General features: G+C 39.2%; 1 protein-coding gene across 6 annotated transcripts in view; it reads right to left on the bottom strand.

The window, feature by feature from the left end:
- gria3a (glutamate receptor, ionotropic, AMPA 3a) overlaps positions 1 to 12,676 on the bottom strand; it is a 73,098-nt gene that overhangs the window by 39,586 nt on the left and 20,836 nt on the right. The window lies entirely within an intron of this gene.

The following is a 12,676-nucleotide window of genomic DNA, read 5'->3' as shown; positions in this document are numbered from 1 at the left end:
AAATTTATATAAATATATATATAATTTAATATATTATATTTTTATATTTTATATTTTACTTTTGACACTTATAACTGTTAAGCAGCTGTGACAAAAGAATATCCCGTAAGGGGATCAAGAAAGTTTATCTTATCTTATTTTTTTCGTTTTTTGCTATTTCCTCTCTATTTATATCTATATTTAAATTTATTTTTATCACATCATTCATTATTATTATTGCGTATTTTCCAACACTTCCCCTTGAATTTCCCCTATGGGGATCAATAAAGTTCATCTTATTTATCCATTATTTGATATTTTCTCTTTTTCTATTTTCTGTCTCTCTGTTTATATGTATATTTCTTATATTATTGATTATTATTACTATCATTAACCCATATAACTGCTACGCTCCAGCTACAAAAGAATTTCCCCAGAGGGGATCAATAAAGTTTATCTTATCTTTTTTTTCTGCTATTTTCTCTTTTGCTGTTCTCTAATAATCCTCTAATTATCTCTCTATTATTATCATTATTATTGACACTTATAACTGTTACATTGCTGTGACAAAAGAATTTTGTGTGAATTTTTGGGGCTCAACAAAGTGTATTTCATCTGAATATTGCTGAAATCTGCATATTTTTTTTCCCGCCGCGCAGGGCAGAGTTGCACGGCGGAGCGACGAGGCCCCCCGTCGCGTCGACTCCGGCTAATAACCCGCCAAAAAAGAAAAACCGAGCAGACATTTCTCTTTTTTTTTTCTCTGTTTACCGGCGTCAGCAGGATGCGGGCGGCCGGGCGAAGCCGAATCACAGGCCGCCGCCGCCGCCGCCGCCGCCGCTGCTTTCTTTTTCCTCTAAGAGCAGAGATAAAACTGCTGATTCCATTAAATATTATTACCTCTGCTAAATAAGCTAGTTTGAAGCCCCCCGTCGCCCTGGCGTCAACCCGACCCGCTGGATTCATTAGAATCTGCAGACGGATGACGAGTTTCACGAACGTGCTGCCCCGGTGAGGGCGACGAGGGGGGGGATATTGATCCCTCGGTGAGTCGGGGGGGTACGTCACCCCCGGCAACCGATACAACCGACGGGTTGTTAGTATTCAGGCCGCTGGCGTGGAGCTGCACAGTGCAGGACCTGCACATGTATTTATGTATTTCGTTTCCATGGAGATGGCGGGAATACTTTGTCACGATAAATATGTTGTCACGATAAATACTGATGAAAACGATGTTAAGAAAAATACTGATGAAATCATTGTTATAAAAATATATAAATGTATATAAAATAAAATGATATAAATATATCATTTTGATAAATACTGATACATACTAGTACCTACTGTACATTGTCATAATAAATATTGCTAAATACTGCTTTGATAAAAAGTGATATATATGTTGTCATGATGAATACTGATAAAAATATTGCTATAAAAATACTGATAACAGTTCTGTTATTATAAATACTGGTATGTTGTCATCATAAAACACAATAAATATATTTTCATGTTAAATACTGATAAAAACATTGTTATACAAGAATACTGATAAAAATTCTGTTAGAATAGATACTGATAAATATATCATCATGATAAATACTGATAAATATATCATCATGATAAATAGTGATAAATATGTTGTCATGATAAACACTGATAAAAACATTGTCATAAAAAATACTGATAAAAACATTGTTATACAAGAATACTGATAAAAATTCTGTTATAATAGATACTGATAAATATATCATCATGATAAATACTGATAAATATATCATCATGATAAATAGTGATAAATATGTTGTCATGATAAACACTGATAAAAACATTCTTATAAAAAAATACTGATAAAAAGTCGGTTGGTATAAATACTGGTAAATATGCTGACATAATAAATCATGATAAATATATTGTCATGATAAATACTGATAAAAACATTGTTTTAAAAATACTGATAAAAATTCTATTATTATAAATATGGATAAATGTATTGTCATGATAAATACCACGAAATACACTATCACAGTAAATACTGACAAATATATCGTCATGATAAATACTGATATGATCAATATTCACAAATAATTTTTTAGAAAAATATTTATAAAAACATTGTTATAAAAATACTGCAAAAAATTCTTCTAGTATTAATACTGGTAAATATATTATCATGATAAATACTGATAAAAATTCTGTTAGTATAGATACTAGTAAATATATTTTCATGATAAATACAAAGAAATACATCATAACAATAAATACTGATAAATATGTCATTGTGATAAACACTAATAAAACCATTGTTATAAAAAATACTGATAAAAATTCTGTTATTATGAATACTGGTAAATATGCTGTCATCATAAATCACAATAAATATATTTTTATGATAAATACTGATAAAAACATTCGCATAAAAAATACTGATAAAAACATTGTCATAAAAAATACTGATTAAAAACATTGCTATAAAATAATGATAAAAATTCTGTTATAATAAATACTGATAAATATATCATCATGATAAATACTGATAAATATGTCGTCATGATAAACACTAACAAAACATTGTTATAAAAATATACTGATAAAAATTCTGTTAGTATAAATACTGGTAAATATGTTGTCATGATAAATACCAAGAATACATCATCACAATAAATACTCATAAAAAAAAAATGTCAGAAAAATACTTATAAAAACACTATTATAAAAATACTGCAAAAAATTCTGCTAGTATAAATACTGGTAAATATATTGTCATGATAAATACCAAGAAATACATCATCACAATAAATACTGATAAATATATCGTCATGATAAATACTGATATGATATGATGTAAGTACTCGTCACACACACACACACACACACACACACACACACACACACACACACACACTCCCCCCACCCGTGACCTTCACGGTGACACGCCGGGCGGGCCGACAGCTCTCACATCACGTATGGCCTTACAGACAAGTGGCGCTCCACGGGTGCCGACAGCTGACCCCCCCCCCCCCTCTCACCCCCACCTGGAGTGTGTGTGTGTGTGTGTGTGTGTGTGTGTGTGTGTGTGCGCGTCACACACACCTGCATCTGACGGAGGGGAAGTAATCCCTAGCAGCTGAGAACAAGGTGATGATAGATAAGACACTGCTGAGCCGCTGACTAGCTTTCGTATCAGCTCACACACACACACACACACACACACACACACACACACACACACACACACACACACACACACACATATATATGAACAAAGAGGGTCCAGAGGGGAAATGAAAAGGCAGCTCTGACAAGACGAACGCCATAATCCAGGATATACGTAACATTTTGAGACATAAGAGAAGGGGCTTTGCTGGTGATTCCCTCATCTTTTGAGTTTCAGAAAAAGAAGAAAAAGGAAAAAAAACTCGTGTTTTTGCCGCCGAGACTCTGGAAGTGAAGCAATTAGCAGATTAGCAACCTTTTTTTTCCGCGTCTCATCTTCCAAAGTGAATATCAGCCCCGGTGTGATTAATCAGGCGGAGTCTTGCGGGTTTGGGTTTGACTTTGGAAACAGATGGCGCCCTTTTTAGCGGCGCCGGCGGGAGGGGCGCCCGTCAAGGGCGTCTCAGCCGGTCGATTTATTAAAAAATAAGAAATAAAAAAAAAAAAAAAACATATTCCAAAAATGAGTTGATAGACAGCACCGCAACGCCTCGGATTAGCTACGGAGCGGTGTCCCGTTGCCGTGGCAACGGCGTCAGAAACCTTTTAGCATCCCGGCGGAACGGAAACGCGCCTAGAATACTCTTTCAGGTATCAGCTGGGAGCACACACACATTCATCCATTCACACACACACACACACACACACACACACACACACACACACTGATGGAGTGTCCTCTGGTCTTAAACATTGCAACTTAAACAATACGGCTAATTTTGGGATGTTTTTGGGAGGTTAATGAGCTTCACGCCGCCAAAACCTTTGGCCTGGTCACATGGGACGAGGCTAACTTCTGAGACCACTCAGAACTCTTCCTTGTGTTATTTATTATTATTATTATTGTTCTTCATCAGGTGCTTTACAGGCACTGTTTGGGAAAAAAAAAGTATTTCCAGTCTGTATTTGTGGATGTTGACGGTATGAGATGAGATGAGATGATACTTTCATGATCCCATGCTTGGGAAGTTGTTTTGCAGCACAAACAGCAAGACATTCAAGGGCAGGACAAGCTAAAAATACACTTAATAAAAAAAAAAAAAAAAATGTATATATATTTAATTTTATATATAAATATATGGGTGTGTGTGTGTATATATATATATTTTTTCCTTTTCCAATTTTTTATTATTTAATTTCGTGTTATTAATTTTTTTATTATTTAATTTTTATTTATCCGATAGATTCTAGATATTATAGATTTATAAATATACATATACAAATCTATAATATTATCTATAATCTATAACAATATGGTATTATTGGTTACATATTACAATATAATCTTATATATATGTCATATATGTTATATAATCTTATTATATATTATAATAATATAATAGCCTCAAACCTCCGAAAAAAAACATATATTTACTAATTTAAAGGAATAAATAATAAGCAAAGTGGCAATGTGAAGTAGCGTTGTAACTTTGTATTTAAGACCTGAAAACACTTGATAGCCTTAACCTTGAAACTTTATATTTTATTGTATTTCTTATTCTCTCTCCTTCCTACTATTATCTATTATTGTTATGTTTTTGCTTGAAACTCTGGCACAACAATTTCCTTCGGGATAAATAAAGTTGTTCTCATCTCATCTCAACTGATTAGAGTGATTTATAGATTATGGTATGAGGGAGGAAAGATAGTATTTAATTAAAAGTTAAAAAAAGTTGTTTCTGGGTAAACAATGTGGACACCTGCAGCTTAGAGACACATGCAGCCATTATATGTACACATATATTTATTTTTGTTATTTTTAGCCGGTGCGCCTTATATTCAGGTGCGCTCAATAGTCCAGAAATTAGTCATTTTATTTCTACACACACACACACACACACACACACACACACGACGCAAAGCGGCGGAACTGGGTCGCTGGAAGTTTAACGCTTCCAGAGCCACAGGAAGTGTGGGATTTATTTGGCGGCCTGCGGGCGAGGGCTTTGCGGCCCACGCGGCAGGATTTCGAGCGGGTTCAATAGTGGAAAGAAGAGTGAGAGGAAAAAAAAAAAAAAGAGTTTTTTAAAATAAAACATTAGTCGTAGGATCTTATTGGGTGGACTGAACCATCAGGCAGTCAGCGCGGGGGGGGGAGGAAGAGATGTTTTGTATGAGCTAATGCTAACTAGCATCCACTTACATATACAGTGCGTGCAGTTTGCACTGGTTAGCATCCTAGCATTGCAAGCGCTAACCAGGCAAACACCCAAGACATTCCTGGAGGAGATTCAAAAGTGACAGAAATAAAGAAATCTTTTTTTTTCTCTCGGGCAAACAGGGACGTGCGGGAAGCCCAGTCGGTGAATGCATCGTGTCTGGAAATAGAGGTCACCTGGAGGTCAAAGGTGATGGTGGTGGTGGGGGGGTCACCTGGAGGTCAAAGGTGATGGTCACCTGATTCCCCTTTCAGACAATGGGGGTGATGACAGATGCACTATGTGGCTAAAAGTATTAGCGCACCTGCATTGACTTGCATGTAAACTTGCATTCAGTCATCAGAACTGAAGAAGCCTGTCAGATGTCACCCATTTATTCACAAATGTTTGTAAAAATAGTCGGCTTTGTGCTCGATTTGATACACCTGCGGCCGCGGAAGTGATCGCAACACCTGATTCCCTTTATTTGGATGGGAAGCAAATATAATGTAAATAATTTTAAGTTAAGGGGAAAAGGATGGCATCTAAAGTGGCGACTTAAAAGTTTTAAATTGCCGCAACCTTTTAGACAATTATGGGTCGGAGAATCAGATTCGATATATCAATTCGAATTGAAAAAAAATTTAGATTTAGAATTTTTGTGGAAAATGTAAATTTCGGTTAGCGGATGCTCTCCGTTGAAGGGCAGCCAGCAAACAGCAGGCAGGCTGGAGCGGTCCAAAGGTGTGAAAACCACAGGGGTGTTGGCGGTACCACCCCCGCGCGGCATAATGGACCGGTCCAAGAAGACAACAAGCGCGTTCTCGTCACATCCGCTAAAATAGACAAACTCAAAATACAGTCAACGTTGTGTGAGAGAAAATAATCTAAATCCCTGACTGTATCCGAGGTCAGCGAACGCAGGTCAGGTTCTTTTTTTAAATCCAGCTAATGGATCCCACATTTTTGCAGATAAAGGCACAAACACAGCAGAGCTAGCAAAGCGTGTGTGTGTGTGTGTGTGTGTGTGTGTGTGTGTGTGAGGGACACTAGTGATGTAAATGCTGTTTCCTTCCCACAACATGCTGTCAATGTGCAGAGGCGGAATCTTTACGTAACATTATGCAACGCCGGGTTAAACCACTGGGACCGGGAACACCCTTATTTAGAGTTTTAGCGATAAAAGGCTGTGGGGGTGTCAACATGTATCGATATATTTATTTGTTTATTTCTATTTTTTCGTTTCTTCTCAGCTCAGGGAGCTGTACGTGTCGCTGAAAACTAAAACAACCACCGGGCTGATTACTACGATGAGACGTCGCTCTCGCGTCCGAGAACAAAGATTTAGAACGTGATGCAACCGCTAATGTTGCGTTAGCTCCCCGCAGGCCGTGTGATTAGCTTGAACCGGCGTCTGGGAGGAACGGGAGACGTTATCTTTGCAGGAACAAGCTCCGTTCTGGCTCTCGGTACCAGCAGAGAGCGTGACACATGCTTCATGCTAGTTAGCTTAGCATTGTTAATGACGGCCTGTTGTTGTATCAGCGGATTTCCCTTTAAAAGTCATCAAATTCATATTTGTATGACGACAAAACTGATGGAGCGAGACACCCACTTCACGCTAGTTAGCGTAGCATAATGAACGGTAGCCTGCTGTCATATTGGTGTACCTCCCTGAAAGAAATAATCAAATTTGAAATTAGTACGCCTACAAAACCAAGGGGGTGAGACAGCCAATTCATGCTAGTTAGCTTAGCATAGTTAATGATGGCCTGTTTTCATGTTGGCGAACCTCCCTTTGAAAGACATCAAATTTATATTTGTACAACTGTAAAACCAATGGAGAAAGACACCCAGCTCACGCTAATTAGCTTAGCCTGCTGTCATATTGGCGAACCTACCTTTAAAAGCCATCAAATGACTACAAAACGAATGAAGCAAGAAGCCCAGTTAACGCTAGTTAGCTTAGCCTGCTGTCATATTGGCGAACCTACCTTTCAAAGTCATCAAATGACTACAAAACCAATGGAGCAAGAAGCCGGGTTGACGCTAATTAGCTTAGCCTGCTGTCATATTGGCAAACCTACCTTTAAAAGCCATCAAATGACCACAAAACCAATGAGCCAAGACAGCCACTTTACGCTAGTTAGCTTAGCACGGTAAAAGGTAGCCTGCAGTCATATTGGCAAACCTACCTTTAAAAGCCATCAAATGACAACAAAACCAATGGAGCGAGAAGCCCGGTTAACGCTAGTTAGCTTAGCCTGCTGCCATATTGGCAAACCTGCCCCTGACACACACATTGGGGGAAATAAATGACAAAAATGATCAGGCTGCCTCATTTTTAAACAGCAAATCAATATCGATTATTGAATTTCTGAATAAATGCATGATGATAAAGCCGAAGTGTCGCCATGGTGATGCCGACCCTTTTAAAATGACTCACTGTGGCTCTGTCAAGTGTGAAAGAAAAACAGGAAGTAAACAAAGTTTAAAAACGCTGGTTTTGTGAATGGAGTTCTGCTTATGGGGCTCTGGGTTCAGTTAAACACACACAAACTACAGGGCTGGGTTTTCTGAAAACTACATGTGTTGACGTTTGACGGACATGTACTACTGTCACCATTAGCTGTCATTCATTATGCTAAGCTAACTAGCCAGAGGCGAGGTCACAGGCTACAAATCAATAAGCAAAGCTATCGTTTTGCATTTTAATGTTTACGTGTAATTCTAGCGTGTGTAATTCTGGTTTATAAACAAATATAGATGTAATATTTTAATATTTATTCGTTAAATAAGTACATTATTCGTGATACTACGATGTGGTGTTAAATACTGCAGACTCCAGCGATCTCGCTTCAAGGTCGTCTGTCGGTGGAATTCAAAAATGATCCCCGCTGGGAAACAAAGGGAAACAGAACTCTCGATTTCGAGGCCTGAAAAACAGATTAGAAGTGTTTAGCGGGGCCGCCTGCAGGAACCGTACGTGCACGGAGCTGACACACACACACACACACACACACACGCGCGAACACTTGCACGGCTGGGTGCCGCGGTGCCAAGTCCAAAGAGTGTAGCCGACATGTTGTTAGATGTCGGTTTCACGCTGTACTGCCTCTGCATGCGTTGATGTACGTGGATCAATCGGTGCCTTTTTGGGCGCCTGGCAGGGCGGGGGAGTGTGTGTGTGTGTGTGTGTGTGTGTGTGTGTGTGTGTGTGTGGAGGGAGGGTGGAACAGCGGAAGAACAACAGACAGACAGCAAACGACTCAGCTGGAGCTTCTCTGCAGATGCACGCCGGCCTTTGAGGTTTTCAACCAATGAGGTCACACACACACACACACACACACACACACACACACACACACACACAATGACCACCTCAAATGACTCACTTAAAAGTGGAGCGCAAAGATGTGAGGGTAGTTATGGTGACATCAAATGAAAAACAGTTAAATAAATATAACGTTGATCATCAGGACAACTTTAACAATCATATTAAACTGATAACAATAACTGAATAGATGTTTGTAGATTATTCAGATTATTTTTTATTTTATTTTATAGATTATTTATTATCAATTTATAATTATTATAACACTATTATTACTGTCAAATTGTTCATTTAATAATAATTATTATTATATTACAGTCTTATTATATCAGAAATTTTGTTACTATTTTTACATTTTTTTATTTTTTATCAGTCTTTATAGTAACATTGTCATTATAATTATTATTATCATTAGTAGTAGTAGTATTGGTAATATCACTGTTTTGTTTATTTGTATTTATTTATTTGTTTATCTATTAATTTATTATTTTTATTTATTTTCTTATTCTTTGTTTTTTTTTAATTATTTTAAAAAATAATTAATTATTCTTTTATAATTATTATTTCTAATGGCCTATTTCATGATCATGTTTGGGTAAACTAAGATAATTAGTCACCGGGTCTGCTCAGGTCATTTCTGGAAGATTTTAAAAACTGACAAGAAGATAAAAGAAAAAAGAAAAAAAAAAAAAGACAAATAAATAAAAAACATTTATTTTCGCGAGGTAAAACCATCTATCAAGATTCTGATCGATCGATTATTATAAGTCCGCCCTGAACATCCTTCCACGTCTGAGAGTCACAGACGCCCTCTGCGAGAAAACTGTCGGAAAAAAAAAAAAAAAAAAAAAAAAAAAGGGGGCCGTTCTATTTTCGGACTTTATTGAACGCCACGTCGTCCTGACTAACCTTGCGGATTCTCTCCGATAAAAAAAAAAAAAAAAAAAAAAATTCTCTTTGTGGCGTGGAGTCGTTTGAAGGCCTTCGGAGTCACCTCAGCCCGGAACCCGCGTCCACCGGCGGAGGAAAACCCGTAGCCCGTGCACGCCGCCGGGAGCAGCTGTCGCGCTCGCCGTTAACGACCCCCTCCTCCTCCTCCTCCTCCTCCTCCTCGCCGCCGCCGGCCTCTTTAGCCGCCTCGCTATTAATCAGGCGTCTCCCCGGCGGAGGTGAAGGCGAGCAGACGCTCGGGCGCCGGGCGGCCAGAACGCGGGCCGTCCATCATCACGTTCGTCCATTAAGGTTGTTTGATTATCACGCCGAAATCATTTTTTGTTATTCCCGCGATCCGATGCGAGCGGATGGGTTAAGCCCCGCCTCTCGCCCCCCGCGATTGGACGGCCGTCTCCGCACGGCTCCGGGGGCCAGCTGTCCGGGCCCAGATGTTCCCCGGCTCGCGGGTTTGGGCTCCGCCGCCGGCTGCCAGGAGCTAAAGAGGACATTTCAGAACTAATAGGTGGAGGGTGCACACACACACACACACACACACACACACACACACCAGGGAGGTGTGTGTGTGTGTGGCAGAAGGACATGGACAACGCAGGGTGAGAGCACACACACATCTATGGAGGGAAACTTTAAGTCACTGTGATTGACAGCTGACCCTGTGATTGACAGCTGGCCTTTTGATTGACAGATTACCCTGTGATTGACAGGTGACCCTGTGACTGATCAGCTGACCCTGTGATTGACAGCTGACCCTGTGATTGACAGATGCCCCTTTGATTAACAGATGACCCTGTGATTGACAGCTGGCCTTTTGATTGACAGATGACCCGTGATTGACAGCTGACCCTGTGATTGACAGCTGGCCTTTTGATTGACAGCTGACGCTCTGATTGACAGCTGGCCTTGTGATTGACAGCTGGCCATGTGACTGACAGCTGGTCTTTCGATTGACAGCTGACTCTGTGACTGATCAGCTGACCCTGTGATTGACAGTTGGCCATGTGACTGACAGCTGACGCTCTGATTGACAGCTGGCCTTGTGATTGACAGATTACCCTGTGATTGACAGCTGGCCTTTTGATTGACAGCTGACCCTGTGATTGACATATGGCCACGTTATGAACAGCTGACCCTGTGACCGACAGCTGACTCACGCCCCGCCCCTCGCCCCAAAGGCAGCTGTGATTGGCTCTCCTGCGCAGGCTAACCGGCGTAGCGAACCAGTGAACGAACGGCCGTGAACCTCCGTCGTCTCCCTCGGCTTCCCCCGTTTTTCACCTCCGTTCATCCTGCTACCGGTTGTTGAAATCAGACGTTTGCTCCCTCCTCCCCCCGACGCCCCGTGAGGAAACAAACCGCTCATTACTCGCTCGCCGTCGCCGACACGCCGCCGTCGGAAAGCGCAGCCGGAACCCATTTCAGGTCGCCGTTCTGGAAAGGAGACGCGGTTCATCGGCGGTCGCGCTAAGTGGTTTCTCCGGGCCTTTTATTTCCTATTACATCCAAAAATCCCTTCTTTTTTTTTTTTTCTTCCCTTTTACGCGACGACGCTTTTGATGGCCGTCGTGCCTCCGGGGCGCCGACGGCGAGGAGCGGGAAAAAAAAAAAACCTTTTACGGCACCCGATGAAAGACGGGAGTCCACGACGGATTCGACACGAAGACGACTTTAAGGGGATTCGCTCGGGCCGAGGAACGTCGGCAACGGAGGCCGAGAACACGTCCGATATTGATGACCGATCGGAAAGGACATTTAGCTGAAACTCAATTGGTCGATTATCAGCCAAAAAGTGAATTCTTTGTGATTATCTGATTCATTTTTGATTGAATTTTACTCCTTTCTAGACAATTTTTGACGGAACGCATTTGTTTATTTATCTATAATGCAATTATTTTTAAGTTCCCTGTTATACGGTGCAATGTTCCCATTACATTTCCATGTTTTTAATCTACACCGCTAATCCTGCGATGTCAGGGGCTGAAGCCCATCCCCGTTGTTCTGGATTATTCAGTAGGATTGTTGTGTTGATTTCTTTGGCCGTGTTGTAGCCAAACATGATTATTTTTTTGAAAATTTATCAAAAATGTTAAACGTTTGTTCTTTATCATTACAGCATTATTATGACTATAAAATTATTATTATTATTATTATTATTACAGCATTATTATAGCTGTAATATTATTATTATTATCATTTTATTATTATTATCACAGAATTATTATAACTGTAACATTAATTATTATTATTATTCCAGCATTATTATAGATGTCACATTATTATTAATATTATTACAGCATTATTGTAACTGTAACATTTGTTATTATTATCATTATTATCATTATTACAGCATTATTATAGATGTAAAATTATCATACAGCATTATTGTAACGGTAACATTTATTATTATTATTATTATTATCATTATTATTATTACAGCATCATTATAGCTTTAATATATTATTATTGTTATTATTATTATTATTATTACAGCATTATTATAACAGTAACATCATCATTATTATTATTATTATTACAGCATTATTATAGATGCGATATTATTATGATTACAGCATTACTAAAGCTGTAATATTACTATTATTATTATCATTATTACAGCGTTATTATCGCTTTAATATATTGTTGTTATTATTATTATTACAGCATTAAATAGCTGTGGCATTCTTCTTCTTCTTATTATTATTATTATTATAATCATTATGATATTGATATAATAATTATTATACCGCATTTTTATAGCTGAAATATTGTTGCATTTATTATTTGAATTGCCAAATAATTGCTGCCCAATCCTGACTGTCATTGGCCGAGAGGCGGGGTTCCCTCTGGACCAATCACAGGGCCTCATACAGAGACATGCAACCATTCACCCTCTCATTCACACAACCCGTCGATTCGGGGTCTCCAAAGAACCTCCAGGATGCGTTTATACTGCCAGAAGATGCCGGAGAACCCCGAGGAACCCGGAGAGAACCAGGAGCCTCCAACCAGGGGGACATTCAAGCGCCATTTTTTAAATTCGCGGGCGTCCACCGCGCGC

Source organism: Fistularia commersonii, chromosome 35 (assembly GCF_037954325.1).
Source record: "Fistularia commersonii isolate RoL2024-O1a breed Wild chromosome 35, RoL_Fcom_v1.0, whole genome shotgun sequence".
In the NCBI taxonomy this organism is placed as follows: Eukaryota; Metazoa; Chordata; class Actinopteri; order Syngnathiformes; family Fistulariidae; genus Fistularia; species Fistularia commersonii.
This window is presented reverse-complemented; position numbering and strand designations above follow the sequence as displayed.